The 27,904-nt window shown below is 43.8% G+C and overlaps 1 protein-coding gene across 2 annotated transcripts in view; it reads left to right on the top strand.

The window, feature by feature from the left end:
- The first annotated feature begins 2,820 nt into the window (after positions 1-2,820).
- ELK3 (ETS transcription factor ELK3) overlaps positions 2,821-27,904 on the top strand; it is a 67,522-nt gene continuing 42,438 nt past the window's right edge. The window contains exon 1 of one of the 2 annotated variants that reach the window (XM_086712598.1): positions 2,821-3,182. The gene's annotated coding sequence lies outside the window, so the exon portion shown is untranslated. The remainder of the gene's footprint in view (positions 3,183-27,904) is intronic. The other variant, XM_086712597.1, reaches the window with a different exon arrangement.

The following is a 27,904-nucleotide window of genomic DNA, read 5'->3' as shown; positions in this document are numbered from 1 at the left end:
CAGCAGAAATTAATGATTCTGGGCCTCGTTACCTGCTCAAAAGGGGTCCCAAAGAAATTACAGAAATCTTACTCATAACCCATCTAGTCTTAACTCCTGTTTGTTTTGCAAGAAAAGCATAGAAAGAAGAGTGTGGATCATATGACACTAAATGCCACACTTCTTGGCTACTTTTTGATAGTGGGCAGGAAGCATGGAAAACAAATAGCAGTTGTTTTGGACTTAAAGTTTGTATCTCCCAAAAATTAACATCGAGGCCCAAACCCCCAGTGTGGTGGTATTAGGAGGTGGGGGCTTTGGGAAGTAATTTGCTTGAGATGAAGTCATGAGGGTGGAGCTCCCTCATTAGTGTCCTCATGAAAAGAGACACCAGAGAGTTTCTCTCCTCTCTCTCTCCCCACATGTGTCTACTGAGAAAAGGCTATATGGGGTCCATGCTCGGCAGAGCGTTCTCACCAAGAACCACATCTGCTGGCACCTTGATCTTGGACTTCCCACCCACCAGAATGATGAGAAATAAATGTCTATCACTTAAGTCACCCAGTCTATGGTATTTGTGATAGCAGTCCAAGTAACCGCAGTTTTCCCTCAGAATGCTAAGGACAGAACCTGGAAACACATAAAAGTAAAAGTTATTCCCTGTGCCTTGAGGAAGAGCAGAGTCAGCTCTGAATTACTCATTCATATGGAGAGCTGGGAGTAGTGGTGTGGAGAATCGAAAACACCAGAAAAACTTCAGAGGTCTTCATTTGGCCTGAGAAACCCTAGGGCCGTCCATGTTTCATGTGTACTTGAAACAGGGAAGCATTTCTTCGGAACAATCAAACTGCCTGATGAAAGCATGTACACCTTTTCTCTCATACATACTAGGATTCTCCAAAGATATACTGTGAAAAAAAAAATACAATAAAAATCATGAAAGCTACCGGCTTCGAATATACTCATGTTTGGCTTTGGCTTATACTTTTTATTTATTTATTTTTTAATTTCTTTTTTCAACGTTTTATTTTATTTTTTGGGACAGAGAGAGACAGAGCATGGCTTATACTTTTTAAAATAAAGCGATGTGATGTTCTCAATTGTGTGTGAGTGATTTTTTTCCTCCCTGAGAAGTATAATAAAATAAGTTTACATTCTCCCAGTCCACAGATTGCTGGATCACACGGGGACATGGAGTGAACTCTCCTGAGTGACAAGAGAAGCCAACTAGGGATTATAATAATCCCTAAGGTGGAAAATTAGCTGTAGAAAATCAGGGGCTGATAAACAGCTCTCCTCCCCATTCCTTCTCCTGCTTTTGTGCCTTCTTAGCTTGCCCTCACCTCATGTTTTCCCACCCTTCTCAGAGACCGGGTGGGCCATGTCTCACCTCTCTGAACTATCCATACCAGCCAGGAAGCAAACGCTTTGGAATGGACTCAGGTGCTCTGACAGGCACTTAGGGGTTGAGAGCTGGTACCCACTTGAGTAAAATACAATGCCTGCCCTTTAGAAGCCCATAGTTAGTAGACAGAAGTGAGAGATTCACAAACAAATAGTCTTTAGAAAAGACTGCAAAAATAAGAAACCAAGTGGAGGAACTCTTAGCGTGTGTTCCTTTTGAGAGGACTCACGCCCTGTCCCTAGGGAATCTGACTTGATTGGTTTTGGTTGTGTATAGAGACCAGTAGTTTTTCAAAATACTCCCCAGGTGATTCTCACAGGAAGCTGGGCTGAGAACGGCCCCAGATCTACTGAATCAGGAATTCTGGCAGGTGAGACCCAGGTGGCCCGTAGTCTATCAGCCCCAGCCCCCCATGGGATGCTGGTACACACTCAAGTTTGAGAACCATCCGGCTGTCCTGCTAAGGGGTGGAGGCACAGAAATGGAGGGCTTCTGGAAGGTGAGCAGTTGGGGTGGAGCACAGTGCTGGGGGTGAGGGACCCTTTCACAGACCCCCTCCTCCTAAGAGCAGTCTCAGGGCAATGGACAAATTCTCCAGTGACAGCCTGGCCTGAGTCCTCTGGGTGGGCCGTCCTTGAGACATCCTGTGGCGTATAGTCCTGTCTGGCGACCACAGAGCCTCCTTCTGAAGCCTCGGTCACTCGGGCCCCCTTGGTGGCTGCTCCTTTCCCTCCGGAGCTCCTTTGCAGGGCAGGGAAGGTTGGGCCTGTGGTAGTAAACGGCCAGAAAGGTCTCTTCCTGACAAATCCTGGCTTCCAATTTATGGCTCCTTATTCTTTTCCCCAAAGTGGGCCCCCTACTCTGAGCTCTGGCTTTTTTTTTTTTTTTTTAAACTCTAGACAGAAACTGTGTCCATCCCTAGACAGAAACCGTGCCTCCTTTTCTGGACATCAAAACATCTCCTCCTAAGCAATCACGTCCCCACCCACGATAAAAGCAGCCCTTTGCCCAAAGCCACCCAACTCTGCACCCCACTCCCCGTGCCCCACTGCCCCACAACTCAGCCATCCCAGCTAACAGAAAACAGCCAAGTCTAGAGGCCTCCTCGCTTTGGGCCTTCCAGCCCAGGCCAACTGGGCAAGACACGACCCCACTGCAGTGCTCAGCGCAGAGACCCACCCCCCCCCCCCCCCCCCCGCTCAGGGGAAAGGAGGGATCCCCGGGTCCATCGGAGCCGGGGGTCCCCACCCGCGCGCCGTGGGGCCGCTTCTCTGGGTTTCTGGCCAAGCAGTCCCCGGCCTTGGGGAGGGGCTGCGGCCGCCCGGAGTCACAGAGGGTCCGGAGGCTCCTCCCCTGGGGTGGCCGAGCAGGAAGCGGGGCGCGCGGCGGGCGGGGGCGCGGCGCGGTGCGGGGCGAGCGCGCGGGGCGCAGGCGGCGGAGTATGCGCGGGCCTCGGCGGCCAGCCCCGGCGCACAGCCGCGGCCGGGGCGCGCGGCGCGGGGCGGAAAAGCCTGTTTACACAGACTGCACACCGCCTGGGGAATAATGCAGTAAAGGAAGTGAGCCGGCTCGGCCTGACTGCTCCAACTTCCTGCTCTCACACACACACCAGAGGAAAAAAAAAAAAAAAAAAAAGAGGAGCGAGAGAAAGAAAAAAAAAGGGGGAAAAATCAGGATCTCATTACAAGAGCAACAGACCGTCTGCAGACGCCTGTCAGCATGGAAAGTCGGGGGCTTTCGCCCGGTTCCTCCTAGAAATTCCCCCGAAGAAGGATCTTGAAAGCTCCCCCACATCTGGGTAGGTAGCAGGGGTTTCTGCCTGTTGCTCGGACAGTTGCAAAGTTTCGTCGGGGGTGCTTTTTCTTTCTTTTCTTTGGCTTGGTGGGGGTGGGGCTGGTGGGCGCCGCGGGGTGGGCTGCGGGCCTGGGAAGGGGGCGCCGAGGGGGATGCTCCTGCGCCCGCGCCGCCCGCCCGGCGGGAGCTCCGCGCCGTGTCCGACCCCGCGCCGGCGGCACCCTGCCCTGGGGCTGCGCTGCAGCTCGGAGGAGGGGGCGCGCGGGGGGGGGGGGGTGGGGAGGAGGGGACGTGGAGACTTGGGGTCCCTGGGAGGAACGGCGGCGGGACGGGCTGCGTGCCTGGAGGCTGGACCACCGCCGACCTTCCAGCCGGGGCTGGCATTCCCCTGGGGTGGCAGTGGGCACCGACGCTCCGATTCGGGGAGAGGACAGGGGTGGAGGGGGAAGCGGAGGGCGTGGGGAGCGAAGGCGTGGGGCTGGGGGTCGCTTCCATTCTCGTTCGGCAGGTGACCCCCGCCCGGGTCACCGCCCCAGGCGCACGCCCAGGTGGACCTTTAAAAGCCAGTGGAGTCTTTACTGGACACGGTTTGGGCAGAGGTTCGGGGCAGGAGACGGTCTTGGAGCCCCCAGCTCTTTAGGAAGGGGCTCTTCAGCTTGCAACTGAATGTTGGCCTGTAATGCTACTGTAACTTTCGGGAGGGGGAATTAAAATTTTGGAGAGTTAAAGAAAAATAAGAGGTCTCGGTTTTGTTATATTTTCTGAACCGAACCTTCGTGAGGACAAGCTGCATTTAGGTGGCGGGTGGGGGTGGGAGTAAGAAATGTTATTTCAGAAACTGCAAAAGGGGCTTTTTAGAAAAAAAAAAAAACGAGTGTCGGGAGAGTTTCTGGCTTGTCTGGAAACGGCAAGACTAATTGCCATGCGCTTCCGCTTTGAAACTGGCAGCAGACAGCATCTTGAAAATGACTCACTAGAGGAGCTCACAAAGAAACTGGTTTGCTCCTTCTCAGGTTTATGTATTTGTGCCTTTTACAGTTTCCTTTGTAGTGTTCGAGGGGTCCCCCGCCCCTTCCCCGCCGGCCCCCTCCTACCCTCCCGCTTTTGGAAGCCCCTGGCCGGTCTTTAACTACCCCCAGCACCCCAGCCCGACGGGGGCTGGGGGAGGCTGAGTTGTTTTTGGAAGTTGGCTGGGGAGAGGGTTAAAGGGATTCTGCTGCTGCAGGGGGAAAAAGTTCCCTGAATTTTCCACTGGCTGCTGCAGGAAGAGAGAGCCCCTTTAGTCATTGCTAAGTAATGTCTGCACACACACCAACTAATCTCATTAGGAGTTTCCGCTGCTCGGCACAGGAGGGGTTTTGTGCAGCCACTGTCAGCCCGGGGAGCCCTGTGCTGCAGAGGGAGACAAGTTACGGCTTTATTTACTTAGAGGTGCAGCTGGCCAACAACCTTTTCAGGGCACTATCTTGAAACTTTGAAGTCACTTTGGCCATTTTGGATTTCAGACTTACAGGTTTTTCTTTCCCAGTTGTGTGTAGGGTGTGTGTGTGTGTGTGTGTGTGTGTGTGTGTGTGTGTGTGTGTGTGTGTGTATGTGTAAAATTTCTATTGCCCAAGCAGCTTAAACACACCCATCCTCTCTCTTCTGTGCTTATGTCTTTGTTGGAGGGGGTGTGGAAGGTGGGGAGCCAGAGGAGATGAGAAACTAAGCATGTTCCAGGCATATATTAATGAACTCAAATCGATTTCTGAGCCTTATTGCTTTATTGCCAAACAAAATACCCTCTGATCTCTCTCCCTTTTTCTCTGTCTGTGACACACATTTATTTGGGATAGGTCAGTTATGGGTTTCAATTTATGGGGATTATAAAATTACAAATTGTGTTAGGAGGGCATGTGGGTCAGACAGTTAAGAAGACTGTCCATAAGTGTTTTTAGAGTTTCCAGTAATGATCCTGCCTGCAAAACCCCCTGATGGTCTTTCTGTGCCAAATATAGCAAAATAGCAAAGGCCTTCTGGCCTTTTTTTTTTTTTTTTCCTTTTTAAACCTTTAAATGTTGGAAATGTGTAGAGTTGCTAAAAAGGGTAAAGAATTTTAAGGAACCCGATTGGAACTGTGGGGTTGCTTTATTGACAAGAACCTGTTGCTGGGGACATACTCTTGAGGGTTTTTGAGGTGTTGGCGTTTCTCTTATGGTCACAAAGCATGTCCTGAAAACAGCTCAACTAGGGCGTGAGTCAGTGGACACAAGTACAGATGTCCCTAACATGGTGCCTGGCACAGAGTAGATGCTCAATAAATTGTTGCATTGAAAGCTGTGAGTAGGATAACAGAATTTATAATAAATAGATAAGGGGAAAAAAGCTTTCCAAAGGCTCAAGAAAGGCCCCTTGGAGCAAACTACAAACCAGTCTGGATAAACAGACTTTCTGGAGTAATTTTCTCCCCCTGGTGACATTCGGCAATATCTGGAGACATTTTGGTTGTCTTAACCAGAGGGGGTGCTATTGGCATCTAGTGGGGTAAAGAATTAGGAATGCTGGTACACATCTGGCAAAGTACAGAACAGCCCCCCAAAGTAATTTTCCAGCTCCAAATGTCAGTAGTGGCCAGATTGAGAAGCTTTATTTACATTAATGATGATAAGTCTTTTATAGGCAGCCATTCAATGGATAGGACATTTACAAGTTATAAGTTGTACTTTTCTGCCACATATGTAATACAGTGTGCATGAATTTTCTCTCCCTTTCTGTCTTTTTGGTCAGTAATACGTAATAGAAGGACATGTAAGTGACGAATTGTGATGGTTTACCTTTGTGAGCTGAATTAGACCATCTCTGAACCTCGCTCACTTGATACTAATGCTTTTTGGACCAGAATGGCAATAGCCCAGATAGGGAAAGTAGTGATTTTTCAGCCCTGTTTGAATTTTGGAGTTTCCTAAAACATTTATTAAAGATCTCTTTTTCTTATTTAAAAAAATTAATAATTCAAAACTGTAACATACAGTAAATGTAACTCTGAGATCATATATTGAAATTTATATTTGTAATAACTTTTTGGAACTTGAATCTTTTCCTGAAATCGGTTTTAAAGTCCTTCCAGTCAGTGCGTATAAATTAAAATATTCCTTTCTTAGCTGTCAGATACTGGGTTTTGTGTGTTCTGTGCTACCCAATTATTTTTATATACCTATCCAATTCAAAAAACCAATATGGTTATAGAACATTACCTACTGACAAACCCAAAACACTAACAGAAAATTGTCCAAGGATGTGACTTCCTGGAGTAGAGTCCTTTTTTTTTTTTTTTTTTTTTTTTTGGTGATGGTGAATTACTGCCTATGAATTAATACTGCTTTGCTCCTTTCCAGTCCTAGGGAATGATTCAGCCATCTCCATGTTCTCCAGACCTGGGGTTCCTCATTAAACTTTAAAAGAAATGGGTTCTCTATTCTGGCTGTGCCCTGGCTGCAGACAGCTGGCTTCTGCCCCTTCATGAGGGCCTGCACCTACACACACACACACACACACACACACACACACACACACACACACACACACACGGGAGCAACACAGGTCATTTGAATGAAGGACCCCACTCCTGTCAGATTTTTCTGTATGTTTCCAGCAAGAGCTGTTTATGTCCTGGTTACCCATAATTCCCCCTTTGTCTTTGTAGATTGACTTATAGTATATTTGAGATCACACTAGCATAACAATATTTTCTAAAAGTCAGGAGGTTTTACTTCTGTTTTAAAAAATAGTTAATGTGAATTACATTAGGAAGAGTCAGAAAACCACGAAGAAAAATATAAACATCTCCCATAATCCCACCGTGGACATTTTGGTGTATATTTTTTTCAGTCTTGTACAATGTGTGTGTGTGTATGGACACATACCCACGTACATGCACACATACATAAAACTTTTCATTGGAGTCATACTATCCTTGCTGTTTTATAACTTATTTTTACCTAACATATCATGTAACACATTTTCATAACTAGTACCAAGACCAAAATTACTACACATAGAGCATATATTTATTGATCTAATAAATGTGTTGACTCAACAGTGGATTGACATAATTTCTACATGGACTTGTTCAGTGTTTTTGTCTCTGCGGCTCCAAGTAATGTCCTAAGAATGCTGACCTCTTAAAAGACTGAATTCATATGTGCTGTGAAATTTGGGATTTTGATGAGTTTCTCTATGATTTAAGAATGAGTCATGATTTGCAGTAGAATATCAAGATGTAGTAACAGGAAGTCCAGGGCCCTACACATCAAAATAGAATGTTAGATGATGAAAAAAGAGAAGCTAGGTTAAACCGAAAATATACCTTGAACTTTAAAGAGGGAGGAAGAGGTCTCTTGCACACTGAGACGATTCTTAGTTATTAGTGTTTCATTTTATATCCAGAGAGTTTCGAAACTTTGAAATTGGTGTTTTAAATGGATTCGTATCTCAAGATTACTATTGCTCATGGCCAGTTTGAATTAAGATCATCCAACTTTTTGGTTGAAACTGCAGCAGTGAGACTATGACAACTGTCTTTACCACCAAAAGTGCAGCCCCAGGAAATGGAGTTATCAGCGTGTGTGTGTGTGTGTGTGTGTGTGTGTGTGTGTGTGTGTATAAAACCATCTGTTAACGAATCCTAAAGGCCTTCAACAATGGTAGATCATTCAGTTTAAGTAACTATTCTGGGCAGAAATTTGACTCCTTATGACTCCTGCCTATAACCAAAATAAAAATGGCCTTTCATCCATTACCTGAAACTTAACATATGTGTCAGCAGTTTAAAAATAAACCTTGAATTGGTCATTTCAATAAATTGTAATTTGGTGTGAATTGCCACTAGAAATTAGTAACTCATCGATGATATGTTTCAATTTGCATTTCCTGGAAGGTAGTTATTCAATTCTAAGAACTAAATGGGGTTATTTTATAATTCGTAAGACTTATTTGTATATTTTTAAAGAAATTAAGATGATGGTTATAGTAACATCTAATTTGAATTGGACTAAAATTAATTTACTCACATATCTGCTCTAAAAAAGGCTCTAAAGCACATGGTATCATAAGTATCTTTAAAGATTCCATATCTAATAATAATTCCTAATTTTCCACATATAAATATGGGAATGATGGGGTAGATATAAAACACGCTTACCTAATGCCTTCTCTTAGACTGGGGTCAGGAGTCCTTTACTCCAAGCAGTAGAACAAGGAATCTGAGATCGTAGGTGTCCTTTTTTTTTTTTTTTCAATTGGGATATAATTTCATACATGGAAATGGACAGATCTTCAGTGTTTTTGTATACATCCAGGAGATCTATACCCCTTACCTTCAAATATAGAATATTTCTACCACCCCAAAACATGCCCTAGCTATTTCTTTTTGTTCTGACAATTTCATGATTCCACCATGTAGGTTATTAAACCCCAGAACACCTTCATAAAATACTGCAGTATTTTTATTTAATCTGCTTGGTTAAACATAAATCACTAAAATGTGTGGATTTCCTCAGCAATAGGATAGGAGGAAAAGTCCCTTCTACATTATTTAATGCCACTTAAACTAACCCAAAGTAATCTGTGTGCTGCAGGAAAAAAGTAGATTCCTTTAAAACCAGTTGGGTTGAGGGGTGCCTGGGTGGCTCAGTTGGCTGAGCGTCCGACTTCAGCTCAGATCATGATCTCACAGCTCATGAGTTCGAGCCCTGTGTCAGGCTCTGTGCTGACAGCTCAGAGCCTGGAGCCTGCTTCAGATTCTGGGTCTCTCTCTCTCTCTCTCTCTGCCCTCTCCCATTCATGCCATCTCTCTCTGTCTCTCAAAAATAAATAAACATTAAAAATAATAACAAAAAAAAAACCAGTTGGGTTGAGACACTATCCCTCCATCTTCCTGGAACTCAGTTTTCCAGCTGGATGGTGAAGTGATCCAGGTAGAGACTGGGGTAATCCCTTTCAAGCCAAAAGTTGTGTTGTACTATTTTTTTGGAGTAAGGAACTTGAATTCTTCTAAAAGTTGTGAAAATGTGAAAATTTTTACTGTCCTCTGCAAACAGCCGACTTTCAGACATAACACAGCGATTTAAGTGAAGTATTCTGTGGTTGGAAAAGGGGTTCCCCATAAATTTCCCCTTCAATCCCATTCTGGCCCCTTGTTGAGTGAGGAACACTCGAGGAAAGGTTGGTATTAGCTGCTGTGCTTCATTTCCTTCTTTTTTTAAGGTTTGTGACCAGCATCGCAATATCTAAATGGCTTACGGTTGGGTCATTCTTGGAGACACCAGTGAATGTGTGTGGGTCATATGCTGAGTAGGCCCAGATGGGATTTTGATCACAAGGTTTAGTCCCTGCTCCTTCCTTCCTATAGTCTTTGAAAATGGTGTCCATCCTCCACTGCTGTGTCTGAGGGGGTCCCCTGTTCCTTCTTGCCTTCTCTAGTCCCTTGTCTACCCACAAGCTGGAGTGATCCTTTATACACAGGTCTGACTGCCTCACGCCTTTGCTTAAAATCTCCCAGTGGTTTCTGCCAGGGTAAAGACCCAAATCCTTAATGTAAGCTGTGATTTGGGCCAGCCACCCTAGCTTTTCATCCATTCCTCAGACCAGTCGTGAGCTCTTTGGCCACTGGGCCTTTCCAAATGCTGTTCTCTGTCCTGGGAATTCCCTTCCCTGCCCCCACTCGCATAGATTGTTCTCACTCTGTGTTGCCAGTTTGTGGCCATCCTTCAAGGCTCAGCTCCCACTGTCATTTGGTGATCAGCCCCGGCCTCTGGAACCCCTGCCACCTTTATTTACAGGTTTTCTCATTGACCTGAATTCTCCCTCTCCAAATTCTTACTATCCAAACGTAGGTAGTGAACACTTTGTGATCTATATTTCTGGAGATGGGTCTGGTGTCCCTGATTATTCGTTGATACTCATTATTCCAAACTCAGGAGCCAAGTAGATTTGATGGCACAGCCTCCCTTGTTACCCGAAGTCTCTGCCAAACCCTTGAATCCATTAGATTCGGAGAGTGAGGGGTACCCGCGCATGAAAGCGCCATGATGTGTTTCACGTCTGTGAAGTCTGGAAGCTCCTTCTGGGCCTGTTCTGTTTTTCTCATCCTCGTATTTATCCCAGCACGTTGTCCAATACCTGGCATTCATTGAATTAGAAACAATCTGAAGGGGAAAAAACTTGCCACTGGACTTGATAAAGCACTTTATTGCTATGCATAAATCCAACCCTCTCCTGGACAGTGAATTATTTGGGATTAATAAGAGGCATATTTCTTGGTTAAATCATAAAGCCAGCCAGGAAGAAACTCTATAGAGGATATGTCATTTTCCAGAGTTTTTATCCAGACTTATAAGAACGGTACAGAAAACAAGTTTGTTAATATCTGAGAGGACAAACCTCAGCCCTGTTCCTGATATCGGTGTTATTCCTGGAATGGTTGGCTAACAGTTAATTCATAGGTCAGTACAACTTGGAAGGATCTTGATGTAAAATTCTTTCCATGTTAAAATTGATCATTGTATAGCAATCATCATTAGTCTTTATCAAGACTTCAACTGACCAAGTTTTCATAGTTCTTTAGGCTGTATTCCATAATATTTACAGTTCCAAGTCCTTCACTTATACTAAAACCTGCGTGTGTAGCTTTTGTTTGTAACTTTTTGTAATTAACGGATGATGTTTCTGATTAATTTTTAAAATAACAAAAGACTCTGCCTGTGTATTTGAAGGGATGAATGACTAATATCTACATTGCTTTTAGTGGAGGAAGGCTAGCTCTGCTGTGAATTTCAGCTGGTTTTGCCAAATAGCAGTTTGTTGATAGTCAAACCTTGATTAACCAGAACGTATGATTAAGCAGATTTCTCTTTCTGCAGTTAACTGTCAGAAGAGAAGGATCAAAACAACAACAGCAGAATAAGCCCCAGAATTTATTCCAGGATGTGCTCCTGGGTAACTTCAGGGATTCTCTGTAGGAATTAATTGCCAGGATTCTCCTACACTATCTGCACCTGCAAGTTCTCTTCATCCTTAGTAAGATGATACCAAGGCCCAGAAAGGTCAGAATGCTCGATTAAGCAAGAAAAGGGGTAGACGGTCATCCAGTTTCTGAACACTTAGAGTTAAGAAGAGCGCTTCTCTGGTTAATACTCAGTGAACTGGAAATATAGTCTCCCTACTATCTCCTTATTGGAGTTTGGAAATTTTTCCTTTAAAGGCTAAAATATAAGCCTTGGTGATTGGAGTTCACTTGAAAGTGAAAAAGATAAGCATTGACAGGTGTGTGTGTGTGTGTGTGTGTGTGTGTGTGTGTGTGTGTGTGTGTGTGTCTGTCTGTGTGGGTATGCCTTCACATATGTTGGCAATAAGAGGGATGCAGGCATCTAAGAGAACATGGTACTGTATAATCTCAGTTCGTGCTCCTTCTATATCCAGAGCCACTGTTCTCCTGTAGGATCTGAGCCCTAATTCTGTACAGAGGACGGGAGTATAAGGGAACATTTGCTAAAGTTCTCATCCAAAAGCACCATTATTTCACTGTGAGAACCCAGAGAAAACTTGGATTTTTAAAAAATATAATGTATAGGAGAGGAGAAAGTGAATATTCCTGATAATTTCAGCAAGTCCCATTAAGAACATACAAGAAGAGACCAAACCCTTCAGTAGTCTTTGGAAGACCATATATGGATGCAGGTTTTGCATTTTGAAATCTTCTGGAATCTGGAATCCATGAGCGTTAGTAGGGAAGTTATTTCTGCTAATCCAAGCCCTGATCCAAGATACTGATCACTTAGACCAGAAGGTGTTGGGTGGTAGAGAATTACTTTTTACTTCTATTTCATTTTTTCTTTTTAAAAGTATTTTAGAACGAATATCTCCAAATTCTACAGGTGACATTCTGAGTGCAGGTTGGGAACTGATTAAGCCCCAAGCAGACCTAGGTTGTCCTATCCATGCTGAGCCTGTAGCAGAGGGCTAAATTCATCTTTGAGAGTCAAGGCAAAAATACCACTCAGCCCTCGACATTCCCTGACTTTGCTTCATTCACTTCTTTGGGTGCCTTAGTGCTAATTCTCAGTTTGGCATTTAGGATACTTGGATAAAGTGATAAATACTTGGATAAATTTTGAGTGGTGATAACATTTTCTTAAAGTGAATTACTTTCATTACAAAGGTATGGGCTGTTAAAAGATGCCTTGAATCAAACAAATGACCCACGTACATGGAGGTTCTCCAGAGCTTAGAGTGTTTGCTCTTAAATAAGGGCATTGCCCTGCTCTGATTTAAATCAGAGCCGAACCACAAGCACAGCATCCTCTTCCAGACTTGGCCACATCCTTTGCTTTTTTTTTTTTTTTTTCTTAACCTAAATATTAAGACCTACTAATTTGACTTTGGGAAAGTAGGAACTTTAAGACCTTGACATAGGAGATCATATATGCTCCAGCTGATTAAAATGTAGGAAGGGTGACTTTCTTTAGCAAGAGGGAGAAGATCATCTACAGCAAGATCTGGCTGTTATTTTATTTTTTACAGTTACTATACTCTTGCGGAACAATAATTGGAAGAGTAGAGTATCAAGTTGTATGTGACATTCCAGGAAAGGGCCAAGCCAGGTTAGTGGATGGCAGCTTTCTGAATGGGAAGGAAGGCACTTGATGGGAAGGCATACCCATCAAGACACTTTGGGGTATGTATCTGATGTGTGTTTCTGATGCCACCAACAGCCATTCTCTTCCATCAGATGTTTTTACAGAGCTCTTGAAGGTTAATATGTCTGCATTAACCAGACACAAATGAATAAATCATCGGTCTTCACTAGATGACAGTTCTAATGGTTTTTTTGTTCATTTATTCAGTACATTTGGGGGGTTGATAAATAGGTTTAAAATAACATGGCATTGGGCAAAGATTAGTTTTGAAGTCACTCTTTGTCTATTTTTGCGACAGTTTTCTTAGAAATAACTGTACTCCACATGAAGATATTTTAAATGTGCTCCACTTACTGTAGCTTCTCGACCAGTCGGGCTCGATTTTAAATAGACGTTCAGTGGAAAATGAGATGCGTTTTGTGTGCCACTTTATCTTAATGCCATCATATTTTTGCTTTGTGTTAAAAAGAACTTGATTAGAAGTTATTTAAGTTTAGATGAAACTCTGCGTTTGGTACCATAATCACCATATGTAGCAAAATGTACAAAAATGTGAGAGAAACGTGCATGTGGAGACCGTAAAAGCATAAAAGGGATAGTCTACCTTCACGGCTTGAGATGCAGCTAAAATCCCCCACAGGTGTCCACCACATGAGCAGGTGATGACATTTTGAAGACTGCAGAGTCACCGGTTTTTATAGATCCTTGCAAAGTGAATATATTATCCCAGCAGATTATGTAAAACTGGTGATGCCTAGAATTTGCATTTCCTAAACCATGAAAGAGTTTTGCTGAGAAGAGCACCCAACGAGAGCTGAGCAGCTGAAGTGACCACAGAATCTAGAAGCCAGAGGGGCCATTTCCTTGCTTAGCTAACCATCCGTGTAAGGCAGCGCCTTGTGCTTCTCAGCAGTCTCTAAAGATGTCACAAATACCGGTAACTCGTAACTATATTTGCACCAGTACTGTAAACAGCAGGACCCAGACACAAGATGATGCCCGTATTATCCAGCTAAATCGCGGCATTTCCAGGAGCCATCACGTTTTGGCCTATGTTAAATTTCAGAAACGGAAAGGAAGAATGTTTATAATATTAGCCATTTGCAAATTATCAGCGCAAGTATGCTAGATTATAAAGTTTTAACACTGATCATATACTTCTGAAGAATATCAAGATCCATTAACTAGTATCATTTTCTAGATATACTGTTTTAAAAAAAAGACCTATAAAATGGTTTCTGTAGATTTACTCCAGGAAGAGGGAAAGATAACTTTGCCAGGAGTGCAGATGTTGGGGAAAGTTGTCTTTTTTTTGTTTGTTTTTAATGTTTATTTTGGGGGGAGAGAGAGAGAGAGAGAGAGAGAGAGAGAGAAGGAGGAACAGAGAGAGAAGGAGATACAGAATCCGAAGCAGGTTCCAGGCTCTGCTGACATGGGGCTCGAACCCAGAGAGAGAGAGAGAGAGACAAGGAGAGAGAGAGAAGGAGGAACAGAGAGAGAGGGAGATACAGAATCCGAAGCAGGTTCCAGGCTCTGCTGACATGGGGCTGAACCCACTAACTGTGAGATCATGACCTGAGCCAAAGTCCGCTGATGAACTGACTGAGCCACCCAGTGACTTAGCTATCCAGAAATGATAGGAGAAATGATACTTTATTACTTTAAGTTCTATAGAAAAGACCAGAAAAGTTGCTCTGGGAAGACCACGGCTTCTCTCCCTCTCCAGGCTGCTACTAGGGCCGTGAAGGAAAGCTGGAAGGAGGTCAAGGGTTCCTAAGATTAGTAGCCTGATGTGTCATGCATGCGTGAGAAGCAGCCACTGGTGAAGAGAGACGTGTTCTAATGCTAGTAAATGAAGCAGAGACTGAACCACTCCTGGAGAGGGTGTGGGACCCATGGCGGCTTTGGCAGGACAGGGAGCAGAAACAATGGTCATACCGGGGAGAGATTTGGAGGCACGGGAGAGATGGGCCAAGAGGAAAGGCTCTGTACCTTTCCCTGGGTGGAGCTAGGGAGGGAGAATTGCCGTGCAGATGTTGGAGGTGGCCCAGACCGGGTGCAGCCCGGCCAAGGGAAGAGGAAGGCGCACACAGGGTTACCTTTCTGTCAGGAAATGCCCAGAGCTGCAGCAGGTCTGGGATGCTGAGCACAGCTGTGCACATTTCCCCGTCCCCAGGGTCCCTTGGGACTCCTCCAGAGAGGAAGAGATGGTGTCGCAGCCCACACCTGACCCCACCGGGGCCTCCTTCCTCCCCCACCCCGGTGTCCGCTCAGTGTGTGTGGACACGTGTGAGAGAGACGGGGAAGATGATGTTGGTGATCTTTTGGCTGGGTGGCATTTGAGGAACAGTTCCAGGAAGAAGAGCACTGTTATTAGGCAAAATATATCGCTGCTTGCCATTGATGGAAAAAGAAGTGGTGTCCAGATTTTTAGTTAGAAGAGCTAAGGCTTGCATTTTCTTTGACTAAATGTATTTTATCGTGTGTGTGTGTGTGTGTGTGTGTGTGTGTGTGTGTGTGTGTGTATTTTTTTCTAACGTTTCCACTGGGTGGTGCTGCGGGAGTTCCTACCTTTTGCCTTGGATCTACCCTTCCCAGAAAGACGCCTCTAAAGCATAATAGGAGGAAGTCCTGATTTAGAAAGATTTTACAGTTTCAACACAATAGAAGGGTTTGGAGGATGCTCTGGCAGGAAATGTTTTAGTTTCTGGATGTGGAAAATTCACCATCATTTTGTATCATGCAGAAGTTTTCTTACTATGCTGGGTATATATTCTTTTGGCGGTTACCAACTTATTATTTAGCACAGAAAAGCTTTCAAGTTTATCTGAGAGATTACGGTTTCATCCTAGTGAAAGCAGTATGTAAGATTTCCTTTATTTTTGACTTTTGTAAAACTATCATAACAAAAAGTAAGCAAACAAACATTTCCTGATGTTAAGACAACCACAGATTTAAAAAATATCTCTGTTAAGGTTTTATTTGAAGCTGAAGGCATTGTTCCATTCCTATTTTAAAGATAATTTGTACAGTGTATTGGCCAAAAGGATAACTTGGATTTTTATTTTCAAAATAAACATATAAAGTCTTTCAATTTGATAGCACTCATGTATGGAAGGGGATAGGGCTGGCCTTATCCTTGTTTTACAGATAAAAAAAAAGTTGAAACACAGAGAAGTTGACGTCCCTGCCGGAGATCATGCAACTCTTTAAGGCCGTGGCTGTCATGAGAATTTATGTTCTGATTTCCAACTTTTCCCCTTACGCACAGGATCAAGTTTCAAATATAGGAATAGGACAAAGTTTAGGTAAAAGATTTTCCATTCAAAGGCCTATGAGATATAAGAATCAAGGGTAGTATGGGAGAGAAAATACCCACTGGAAATTAGGAAGCTCCACTCAATGGAAGCTCACATTTAAGGATGGTTGGCAAGATTTTAAGTAAGTTGTACTGAACCCAAGGCAGCATTTTGTTTTCATGTGCTTGTTATGATCCTCCACGAAATCCCAAATATTGCTCTCTTAGAACTTGAAACAGGGCTTCCCCAGAGGTGTTTGTTTTTAAAGGAACAAATGTGAACTTCTGCTGGGTGCCACTCTAGGTCCTATCATGTGGTTTCAGAGGGGCTCCCAGTCTGTCCCTATTCTCAGGTGAAGTGACGCCCACGATTCCTTTTATTGTTTGGAGGAATGCAGGCAGGTTTTAGACCCCATCTCTGGAGCCAGGCTCGGTCCATAGAATTTCTATTCTTGACTCGCATCCTCTTGTTCCACCGGCTTGTGTATACACCCCAAGCGAGAGGAAGACTTCTCCTGCTGAGGAGGAGCTGAGTTACAGAAGGTGCAGATTCCCACATTTTGTCTTTATTAGCAAGAGCCAACCTTGATTATTTAGTGTTGAATGAACCTGGAGTGGGTCTAAACCAACATACATGTCTTTTGTTAAGGAAAAAAAAGTTAATTTTTGGGGGGGAGAGAGCGCTAGTGGGAGTGGGGCAGAAAGAGAGGGAGACAGAGGATCCAAAGTGGGCTCCATGAGGACCGCAGACAGCCTGATGCGGGGCTCAAACTCACGAGCTGCAAGATCATGACCTGAGCCAGATGCTTGATGGTCTGAGCCACCCAGGCATCCCACCATGCAGATCTTTTTAAAAGGGAAATGAGTTTAAAAAACGATGGTAGCATGGGTTCAAAGTCTCTTTCTTAAAACAGAACCAATCAGAATAACTGGAGTCACAGAGGAGGCAAAGCCAGAAATGAACAAGGAAATTTCCTGATTTGATTCACAATGGGAATGTTACATGTCCCACTGAGTTAAAATGAGACTTCTCGCTTAGCAGCAGTGAGATGTGCATGCAAGAAATGAAGCCCCTGCTGGAGGAACAATGGTGAGAAGCTGGACGTTGGAGCCAGATTCCTCTGGGTAGGAGTCTCTGTCCATGTCAATTCTGTGGCCGTGAGCATCTTATTTCACCTTTTAAAGTCATGACTTCCTCGTGGAGGATTAAATTGAGATGTGTATGAAGTGCTGAGCACAATGCCTGGCACATGATAAATGCTCATCAAAATGTTAAGTGTTGAAAAAGAAAAGCTCCTATTTAGAGAAGGAACAGATTTTTATTTTGGTACGAGCCCTTTTCTTGATTATTCCATGGACTCTCAGTATTGCTGGTCAGGGAGGATATACCTAACCTTTCCTTTAGAATGGGGCTCTTGGAGCTTTATAAATTATCTTTAGTGTTTTATGAATCATGTTGACATTATGTGTATTTTGTAGTTTACCTCCCCTCCCACCCCCACCCTGGAGACTTTTAGATTCTCAAAGAGATCCATGGACCCAAACACAGGAAGAAGATACTGTTCTGGAGATGTGACTGTGTGTGTGTGTGTGTGTGTGTGTGTGTGTGTGTGTGTGTGTGTGTGTGTGTTCTATGTATATGATTATATGCTTTAAGTTGCCTATGCGAGATTGTGGATATTTGACTGGTTTTTGAGCCATAAAAACAACAATTTCATGTAGTTCAACCTAATGGTGGTAATTGTTAAGTAATGTAATTTGAGACAGTGTCATAATGAAAGAGACTATAATGAGGTATGAGTATAGCTTATTTTCATACGTTATTTACCAGAGCCTCACAAGTCAAACTTTGTCAGGGAGCCTTGGACCACTGGTAATCCTATTTCTCTACAATAACTTCTGTGTACAGTACTCTAAAATAGACTTGATTTTCCCCAGGGGTTTATTGGTAGCTTTACGACATCTAATGAATCATTTTTCTAGTTCCATGCGCTTTTGATCCAAATGGCTACTGTTGAAGAAGAATTTGCTTAGTATTTATTCCCTATTGAATTCATAGGGTTAATTACTCTGAGGAGGGAAAAACAGTCTCAGTGAGTTTTCTTGGGCAACAAGAATAGCTGTGTTCTTCCAGAAAGCAGAGTTTGGCCGTCGTATTGAGGGTTAAAACAGAGCTGACACACAAAGCAAAATGAAACCAGAGCTGCAATTACAAAGTGGGACAGATGTAGGAGGCCAGGTTTCCTGTGGCCCATTTTCCAGTTTCCTGCCTGCAACCTGCAGAAGAGGAAGCTGAGTGTTACCAAGTATGAGAACTAAAGGGGGACGACGTGCTTCAGGCCAGAATTAAGATGTGCTCAAAACACACGGGCAACAAAAACAATTGCAAAGAAAGTGAACGTTTGGGTTTTAGTCCAAAACTGTCTGGGAAGGAACAACCCGTCTGTTTAAAGAAAAGACGTTTGTCAGTAGAGCCTGTGCTTCTCTGTGAGATTCAATGGGGGGTGGGGGGTGGGGTGGGGGAGAGACCTGGGGACTGTCCCCGGTTGTAGGTACCTCTTTTTGCAGTCCTACTCATCTGTCAAGACGTGGTCTGCTTTTTAAATACAGTTGGTTACCTGAAAACATTTCCCCTGCAGTGCCCAGGATTTCTAAATCTGTTTCCTGGGCATGTTGATATATGAGAGAGGTGGATGTGGTTAACCGAGTGGCTATAATGAACTATAGCCTCACTTTGGGAAGGCTGGGTGACCAGTTGGCTGCTTTGATCTAGCAGGCTTGTGTTCCTTTAACTGCCCAATAAAATTTTGTGTGATGTTTTCAAAGAAGAGATTAAATGGAGATGTGTGTGTTTAAGGCTGCAGAACGCACACTCTGTTTGTGTGGCTACCTGACGAGCCAAGTGGGGAGATGCAGGGCTCATGCAGTCAGAAGATACTGGAGAAGTGAGTAAGTCCATCTTTCTCCTGAGATAAAAAAGAGATGAATAAAATTATTCTGTGTTTGGACTCATTACCACATTAAAGAAGAGCCTCCGAAGTCAGATATTACAATCCCCTCCTTATGGGTAAAGAAATTGAGATCGAAGGGTGCCTCGGTGGTTCAGTTAAGCGTCCGACTTCAGCTCAGGTCATGATCTTACGGTTTGTGGATTTGAGCCCCATGTCGGGCTCTGACAGCTCAGAGCCTGGAGCCTGCTTCAGATGCTATGTCTCCCTCTCTGTCTCTGCCCTTCCCCTGCTTGTGCTGTCTTTCTCAAAAATAAATAAACATTTAAAAAGAAATTGAGACCCAAAGAAATTTAGATTCCCTACACACCTGTTTAGAAAATGCCTGTTCGCCAGGTGCCATGTTGGAATTGCTGATGACACTAATGAAATGATGGCCAACATCGAGTAGCTCCCCCTGTGGAAGCTTTGTTGAAGGCTCCATAGAAGGCATATGTGGAGGCAACAGTAAGTCTTGTGGAAGGCTCGTAATGGATAGGGCAGCGTGCTGAGCTTTCCCCATCACCGTCCCCCTCAAATGGACTTGCCTCTTTGAGGTACAGAGAAATAGGTGTGTGCTTCTGGGGCAGCCAATTCTTTATTAATCCTCTGGCTTGATTGCTCCCTGCTGCCTCTTCAAGCGCAGAAAAGAACAAACTCTGTACCAGAAACACTAGGAAATTTGGGGATGTTGCCAAATTAGGGATCATAGAAGTGCCCATGTGAGGCAGCATAGTGGGAAAATAGGCCATTTTCCATCTCAGTGCAGGTCTATCTGAAAATACGGGATGAGATGGGCAGGGTTGTGCAATAGTGGGGTGGGATGGGAAATGGCATGCATATACAGATGAAGGAGGAAGCAGAATGGCTCAAACGTGATTTCCCAGCCCAAGTTAACGTAGTCATCCATTTACTTGTCCAAAGGAAATTCACTTATAAAAAGTCATCCAGTGAACCAATCAAGTTGGTTCTAATTTACCCAGAGACAATACAGTTTCCAAAGTTTCTAGTACAGTGCCTTCCTCCTCTCTTTCCTCAGATGGAAGAGTTATTTGAAAAATTGTATTTGCGAAAACATTGCGAACTTATTATAAAGTGTGAATAAGTAGACTGAGCAATGGCTCCTCTCCCTCTCTTCCTGTTCACCTTGCTCTTTAAAAAATGCACACTGTGTATACGTCTCCAGAATGAATGAGAATACAAACATTTGCTACTAAGTAAAAAAGAGCTTTGAGGGACTTGAACTTGGCCTCACAGATGGCATTTTTTTTTTAATGCAGGGGTTGACGATAATTAAAATGCCGTTGGAAAATAAATTTAAATAATCCTTGTCCCACCTTATAAAATAATGAAAAAGACTTCACGTCTGGGCATAGTTACCAAATGTTATCCTCGTTTACTTAATGCCTTAAAGGTGTTCTGTACTGTTACAACCATCTCAAATAATACAAAGTGTTGTTTTCCAATTCTTGATAAGTGTAGGGTTTGCTTCATATAATGAAATGGTTTCTGCCCTTCCTCTTGGACCTTGATGATTTAATGGTATACAAATGCTTACTAGATGCTACTCTGGACAGAGGAGTGGAAGGTAAGAGAATTTTCAGTACAAAGTGTTAACATTCAACCTCCTTTCTCTAACCATTCAGGTTTTAGCAAGCAGAAAGACATGTACTTATTGAGCATCTGCCTGCTCTGTTTGGGTCTTACATAGGCACTTTTCTTCTTTCCTTGTGCTCTCTAATTTCTGACTGAAAAAAAAAATTTTTTAAGTTGGCTAATTCCTTTAGTTGGCACAATTTGTAAGCTTTAGAAAATCGAATAGTACTGTCCCCTCAACTCCCACCTTAGTGTAACTTTAAAAATGAAACCAGGAACATGCAAAGAGAAGTGATAGGTTGCCATCAATAGAAAGAAGAACAAATACGTTGGTATTTCAACTTCTAAGAATGGAAGCAAAAACCTCACGCTTTGCATAAAGCGGTTCTGCGCAGCCCCATCTCCCATTAAGATGTCTGGCGCCACCTTGTGGCAGACAGAGAGAATGCCCACTTCCCAGAAGAGGAAAAGCAGCTTCTTTCCTGCCAAGTAGAGGCAGCTTGAAGAGGCTCTACAGGGGCAGGCCCACGCTTTGTGGGGCTTGAAGCTTAAGCAGTTTGGAGAGACCCTCTTGGTACCTCTTTGTACCACTCCCTCCAAATTAGAAATAAAGAATTACTAGAACCCCTAGCAATGAGGTGGTTCCTGAAGCGTTAACTTACACTATTAATGTCACTGTGAGTTAGTCTCGGAGCTCAGGTTCCAGGTGCGAAAGCAGGGCTGGCAGTCATGGGGGAACTGACTCTCCCATCAGCCCAGCAGCTGCTGGAGGTTTGGTGGAATTGGAGGGAGCACATCACGCCTGCTACTTGGTGACTTCTTCAGGCTCAAGTGGGGGAGGTTGCCTCTGGGTAAATTGCAGGTGCATTTTGTTCCAGACCCCCATCCCAATTCTTGCTTTGGCCTTTGCTCTTGCTCCTCTTCCTGTGGAAGACGTCTGCTTCTCTCCAGTCACCCCTTTAAAATTATACACACCCTTTAGTTTAAAGGATGAGTGCTCACGCTCGCTCCTCTGGAAGGCCTTCTCCAAAGGAGTCTACTCCAAATTCTCATGCATGTTCCTTTGCGGTATTACAGAGCAGGTAAGAGTACACGTTGTGGCGTGTGCTAACCTCGGTTTTATTTATTCGTCCATTCATGTGACAAATGTCTCTTGGGTGTGTAGTGTGACCTGTCACTGATCTAAGCTGGAGTCACGTCGACAAGCAAAACAAAGGTTGGTACTCACCACGTCGGCATTCGGGAACAGTGCTTCTGAAGCCAGCAGGGCAAGAGGACCAGTGTTTAGAATTTCCAACATACGGTGGACTGATAATTTTGTGAAATGCAAGAAAAATTAGGTTACTAGGAAAATAATGACCAAAGATACCAAAACATAAGCCCGGTTTTTAATTAGTGATTTTATGGGCATGAAATGACATTTCAACATATACAATTGGAATAAATGTAATAAGAAAAAGAATTACAAAAACCAAATATTCATTGAAAATGCATACAAAGGCAAATAATATAGGAGTTCATTATTAGTACTGGTAACTTTTTGCCATCCAGTAATTTTAACCAAACAAAAAAGGTTCTAAGTGAACTGGTGATTCCCTGTATTAAATGCCTGTAAGTACACTTTAAACAAACACCACATTTATCAATACCTCACGTTTAGTGTAGAAAGAGTTTGCTTCTTGCTAACTGATGAATTTAATCTAGGTTGGATACGACACTGCTACTTGCAGGAGATGATGTATGTAAACTATTTCTGTGTTTTGTTTCAATGACACTGAAGAGAAGCCAGTCGGATAGAGGTATGTTGACAGCACTAGAGAGGAGATTTTGAAACCCATTTCCACAAACTTGGCATATTAATTTTTTTAACTTTCATCTAAAATCAAGTATTTGAAAAAATTTTTAATGTTTATTTTTGAGAGGGGAGGAGTGGAGAGGCAGAGAGAGAGGGAGACACTGAATCCAAGGCAGACTCCAGGCTCCGAGCTGTCAGCACAGAGCCCAATACGGGGCTCGAACTCACGGACCGCGAGATCATGACCTGAGCCGAAGTCGGACGCTCAACCGACTGAGCCACCCAGGCGCCCCTAAAATTAAGCAAGTATTAATAACCTAAAACAAAGCAAGTATGGCTGCATTTTAAAATTCCATCTTCAATCCATTAGTTGCCAGTTCCCACAACTTTCTCTGTAAAGTTATAATTATATTTAAATCTTTTAATCAATGAATTCTAGATTTTTTTGTATACTCTTGGGTTACAGTTGAAAAACCTTGAATATCACACATTTTAGCATGGTCCTACTTCGTGATTCTGACTTGTGCATAGCTTGTGCCAGTAAGATGAGCCTACACTGACACACACTCAGATGTAGTGATAATGACAAATTGCAGTAGAAATCTCTATATACTTATTCTGGGTTTTTATACTCCTCTTATCTTGGGCTGGTAACCAACAGTTAGCACTGGTGTGTTGACCACATACTGCATAGACGGTTCTAGGGGGCACCAGCTCTTCCACAATTGGTCCTCAATTTTCTCATCTACAAAGTGGGAATGATAAATATATCTGACCCATAGGGGTGTAACACAAATTGAGATAATACAGGAAAGTGCTCTCCCCCTGTTTCACGAGTGTTGGTTTTTCCTGGTCCTGTGGAGGCAGCAGCGTCCACTTCTTTGTGCAGGGCATTCATTAGGCCCCCAGGAGCCAGAGGAAGTGTGCCTGGAGTTAGTGTGCTGGGGTGGGATTGGGGGCTAGTGCCCTTGACTGCAGGGAGAGACATGGAGATGCTGTAGGTGTGATAGTGGCACGTGGCCTGGGGGCTCTCAAGCGGGCAGAGGAGGGCACCAGGGATAATGAGAGTGATCGCTGCGTTCAGTCTATAGGATCCTTCTCTGTGCGGCTCCATCCAGATTAAAGACTGAATCAAGGGTAGTATTTGCATTCTTTAAAAATAACAGAGTTGGAGACACAGACCGGGGGTGGAAAGTAACAGTCTGCCTCGGTTTCTCTCCCAGTCTGTGCCAGTAGACAAGCCCTTTACTGTCTACTGGCGTGGTGAGCCCCACCCCTCTGCATTCCGCATCTGTTGCCCTGACAGGCCACGGGGAACGTACCTGTGTGGGCTCCATCACCAGTGGTCATAAACATGCCGTCACAGATGTCCCTTCGGTTGTCACTTTAGAACACTTCTCTTTTCCTGACCAAACAGCTTTCATCTATGTGACTCCCTGCCCCACACCCTCCAGGAGCACAAGAGAGATGGAGCAAAACTAGCCCTAAGGGAGGTGTGGGCACCCAGGGGCTCACAGCAGCTTGGAGGCCTCAGGCTAAGCATTTTGAACCGGTGGTTCTTAAGCTGGAGTCCGCAAATATGTGCCCAGGGATCTGAGTTTTCTCAGAACTGAAAAAAAAAAAAAATTGTCCTTTCCTTTTTGATGGTAGTCTAAAAAAATATAAGCATGTTTTGAGTCACTTTATAAACAGCAGTCACTGAATAGCTGAAGATCCTCCCTGGATTCCAGTGACTGTATTGGAGTCCTTGCCTAATGAACAAACAACCAAGCTGATACAGTATCTAAGTGATGCCTTTGTGCCAGGTGAAAGCAGCATGCTCTATGAAGAGGTTTCCTTGTTGCTTGAAAAATAATAGTAAACATTTGAGTAACACTATGTAGCAGGTATAGTTCAAGTGCCTAATTAGTAATTCAAGCAGCCCAGTACTACCATCATCCCCAGTTTACTTATGAGGATGATGAGGCACAGAAACGCTAAGCAACTTACCCAAAGTCCCACAGCCAGACAGGACCAGTACTTGAATTGTAACCCAGGGAGGCTGGCTTTTGAACCTGCTCTGACCCACCGTGTAGACTTCTAAATAGACAAAGTGGCTCACTCCCTCACCTGCTGCGATTTGTAGGGAATACTTGTGCTTTGGTGAAAAACTGCATTGTCTAGAATTCAGGAGAAAACCCCTCTGGGCGATGTGATTCTGATTTTAGGGAAGCTGTTTGACAACTTTGTTAATTATAGATAAGTGACAGCAAAGTAGTGATTGTCTAGAGACATGCAAATCCTGTTCTGTCCTGCAGTGTTCAGTGGGCTTCTCTCCCACCCTCGGTTTTGCCCCATTTGTGCATTCATTTCAATATTTCTAATCTATAAATGCTTCTCTTATTCAGGTATTTTTTAACTTGTTATAAGGTCTGCCTACTTCCCTCCTAGTTGGTCAGTGAGTAAAATAAAATCCTTCATTTTTTTTAATTTTTTTTTTTTTCAACGTTTATTTATTTTGGGGACAGAGAGAGACAGAGCATGAACGGGGGAGGGGCAGAGAGAGAGGGAGACACAGAATCGGAAACAGGCTCCAGGCTCTGAGCCATCAGCCCAGAGCCCGACGCGGGGCTCGAACTCACGGAGCGCGAGATCGTGACCTGGCTGAAGTCGGACGCTTAACTGACTGCGCCACCCAGGCGCCCCTAAAATCCTTCATTTTTATGTCTGCATGAGAAGAATGATTTTCCCCACTTGGAAAATTATTGTATAACAAAGGAATTTCTCGACCTAAAGCTTCTCACCGAGGCCTTCCATGACCTTCTGCTCATGCGCCCCCAGGCCCCCAGGCCCTTAACCTGCTCTGGCCATAGCACTGTTGTTCTACCTAGCGCTGTTCTGACGCTCACATTTGCTGTTTGTGGCCCGTCTTCTCTCACTGGAAGGGGGAGCTCCATGAGGAAAGAGGTCTTCATCTGTTCTGCTCATGGATGTCTCCCAAATACCCTGATGGTGTCTTGGCATAAAGTGGATGCTCAAAAAAATTTTTTTGAAAGCAGTGAGGAGAGAATTGAATCTTTATAGGGAATAGTGGTATAAACACATCTTACTCAAAAGAGCTTACATTGGCTCGGTCATTGCCATAACCTTTTTGTGAGTGTGGGACGTCTTTCAACTAAACATCATCTGTCATCTGTAAAATTGTTAATTTGAGTGGGACGGGAGGAAGCTATTTAATTTGTAAACTTCATTTTATCATCATATAAGAATCGTAAGCCTTGAGCTTAGATCCAGTTTTATTTATACCGAAGGGAGAATATGACAAAAATTTTAATGAAAATAATTTGTCAATATGGGCGACCTATTTTTTTCCCTTTAAAAGGAAGCATGCGTCTTATTCAAATTGGACAAATGGCTTTAAATAACTAAACTCCACTGTGGGTAAATCTAGGCTGTAAATTACAAAGGAAAAGGAGGGCTGGGACAAAGGGCAGGTGGCTTTGTTCTCTGGAGAGGCTGTTGTCTCTGGTTAGCTCCAGGAGAGAGGGTGGGAAACATCTACTGTCAGGGGCAAGATTGAGGGGGGACAACAGAAGACAAAGTGTTTACTGCTGAAAACCCATTCTTCCTATAAGAGCAATGGTGCCTTCAAAAGTGGACTTTTCCTCCTAAATATAAAAAGTGCAGAATTTGATTTTGCATAAAGAATGGCATTACAATACTGGATAAAATGTGTACGTCCAAAATAAAGTCTGGGCAGGGGAATGAGAAAGAGAAGAATTTTCTAATTAGTAAAAAGTTCAGGGAATATTTTTAAAACATTTCTAGAAGTTTCATGTGTTCATTGTATTTTAGGCAGAGAGTTGTGGGGAATCAGTACAGGAGCTTAGGCTGATGAAGTATTTTAACTGAAGCAGGTCTCTGTTTGCATAATAACATATCAAACCTAGGGTGCCTGGGTGGCTCAGTTGGTTAAGCATCTGACTTTGCCTCAGGTCATGATTTCACAGTTTGTGAGTTCCAGCCAGCATTGGGCTCTGTGCTGGCAGCTTAGAACCTGGAGCCTGTGTCTCCTTCTACCTCTCTGCACCCCCCCTCCCTTCTCCCCTTCCCCCCCCCCCCCACGCAAGCACTCTGTCTCTCTCTCTCAAAAATAAACATTAAAAAATTGTTTTTTAATGTATGAGACTTAAATCTCAAGTATCAACAGTTTCTTGAACATTTTACTTAAAGATCCACAGTATGCTCTCTGAATTACCCACATTCCTCATAATGGCAGCCAGGTAAATTGGCCTTTATTGTACCTGCATTTAAAAAAAAAATTTTTTTTAATGTTTATTTATTTTTGAGAGACACAGTGACAGAGTGAGAGCAGGGGAGGGACAGAGAGAGAGGGAGACACAGAATCCAAAGCAGGCTCCAGGCTCTGGGCTATCAGCACAATGCCCGATATGGGGCTTGAACCCACAAGCTGTGAGATCATGACCTGAGCCGAAGCTGGATGCCTGGCTGAGCCACCCAGGTGCCCCTATTGTACCTGCATTTTAAGACCTAGTACTTCATTAATGATTCTAGGCGTTAAAGAATAAAAATTTTAGAAAAAAATCGCTTGGGGGCTCCCAGGTGGCTCGGTTGGTTAAGTGTCTGACTCTTGATCTTGGCTGAGGTCATAATCTCAGGGTTCATGGTGTCTAGCCCCACATCAGGCCCTGTGCTGACAGCCCAGAGCCTGCTTAGGATTCTCTCTCCCTTTCTCTCTGCCCTTCCCCCACTTGCATTTTCTATCTTGCTCTCAAAATAAGTAAATAAACATTTTAAAAAATGGTTAAAATGGTAAATAAAAAAAAAAAAGGATGTTAGACAATGTCATAGTCAACTTTTGCTGCAACGGTGTCATGTAACAGGCAGCCCCAAGAGTCACTGGCTTACCATGGCATTTGTGTTCCTCGTGATGAGCTTCAGGGATGCTGCCTCAGACTGTGGGCTGTGGAACTTAGCTCCAGGCTTTGGGTGGAGTTCAGGTTGGCTCCACGTGTCTCATTTGGGGGCAGCAGCTTCACAGCAGTGACAGGAGCACAAGAGGAAAAGTGCAAACATGTGAACCTTCTTAGACCTGGAATCAGCATGGTTATCCTGTCTACTGAACATTGCATTGGCCAAATTGAATCACATGGTCAAGCCCAAATTGGAGTGGGTGGGAAAAGAGTACTCCACCCACTTGAGCACAGTGCTGCACCGTCTGGTGAATGGGGGAAGGGGTGAAAGATTGAGAACATCTATCCCCCTAAGTCATGCCCTGAGAACATGGTTCTGATACCTGGGGCTGGAATGCCATGGACCGGGATTCCAGGAAACATAAACTGCAGGGAGTCCTGTTTGGTAGAAACAATAACTGTA

The sequence above is a fragment of the Puma concolor genome, chromosome B4, assembly GCF_028749965.1.
Source record: "Puma concolor isolate L17-30 chromosome B4, mPumCon1.1.hap2, whole genome shotgun sequence".
In the NCBI taxonomy this organism is placed as follows: Eukaryota; Metazoa; Chordata; class Mammalia; order Carnivora; family Felidae; genus Puma; species Puma concolor.
Note: the sequence above shows the minus strand (reverse complement) of the source record. Positions and strands in the feature narration are given on the sequence as shown.